Here is a 1,090-nt window from a genome sequence, read left to right on the forward strand (position 1 = left end):
TTTCTTTCTTTCTTTCTTTCTTTCTTTCTTTCTTTCTTTCTTTCTTTCTTTCTTTCTTTCTTTCTTTCTTTCTTTCTTTCTTTTTATTTTTTAGCTCCCACTTAGAAGTAAAGACATGCAGTATTTCTCTTTCTCTGCCTAGCTTATTTCATTTAATATAATTTTCTCTAAGTTCATCCATGTTGCTGCAAATGGCAGAATTTCATTCTTTTTTATGGCTGAGTAGTATTCCATTGAGTATATATACCACATTTTCTTATCCAGTCATCCCCCGATGGACGTTTAGGTTGGTTCCAATTCATGGCTACTGTAAATAGAGCTGCAATAATCATGGGAGTGCAAGTATCCCTTTGACATGATGATTTCCATTTCTTTGGCTATATATCCAGTAGTGAGATTGCTAAATCGTATGTAGTTGTATCTGTAGTTATTTGAGGAAACTCCATACTGTTTTTCATAGTGGATGTACTAATTTGCAGTTCTACCAACAGTGTAGGAGGGTTCCCCTTCCTCCACATCCTTACTAGCATTTGTTATTCTCTGTCTTTTTGATAATGGCAAGTCTAACTGAGGGGAGATGATATCTCAATTTGGTTTTGATTTGCATTTCCCAGATGCCTAGGGATGTTGAGCATTTTTTCATCTGTCTGTTCGTTATTTGTATATCTTCCTTTGAGAAATGCCTATTCAGCTCCTTTGCCCATTTCTTAACTAGGTTACTTGTTTTCTCACTGTAAAGTCATTTGAGTTTTTGTCTATTCTGGATACTACTACCTTGTTGGATACATAATTTGCAAATATTTTCTCCCATTCTATATGTTACCTTTTCACTCTGTTAATTGCTTCTTTTGCTGTGCAGAAGCTTTTTAGTTTGATATAATCCCATTTGTTTATTTTTTTTCTTTTGCTGCCTGTTCTTTGGGGGTTTTACTCATAATATCATAACCTAGTCCCACTTCCTGAAGTGTCTCCCCTATGTTTTCTCTCAGAAGTTTTATAGTTTCAGTTCCTACATTTAAGTCTTTAATCTATTTTGAGTTGAGTTTCGTATATGGTGAGAGATATGAATCTAGTTTCATTCTTCTACATA

The sequence above is a fragment of the Galeopterus variegatus genome, unplaced genomic scaffold (assembly GCF_000696425.1).
Source record: "Galeopterus variegatus unplaced genomic scaffold, G_variegatus-3.0.2 Scaffold5381, whole genome shotgun sequence".
NCBI lineage: Eukaryota > Metazoa > Chordata > Mammalia > Dermoptera > Cynocephalidae > Galeopterus > Galeopterus variegatus.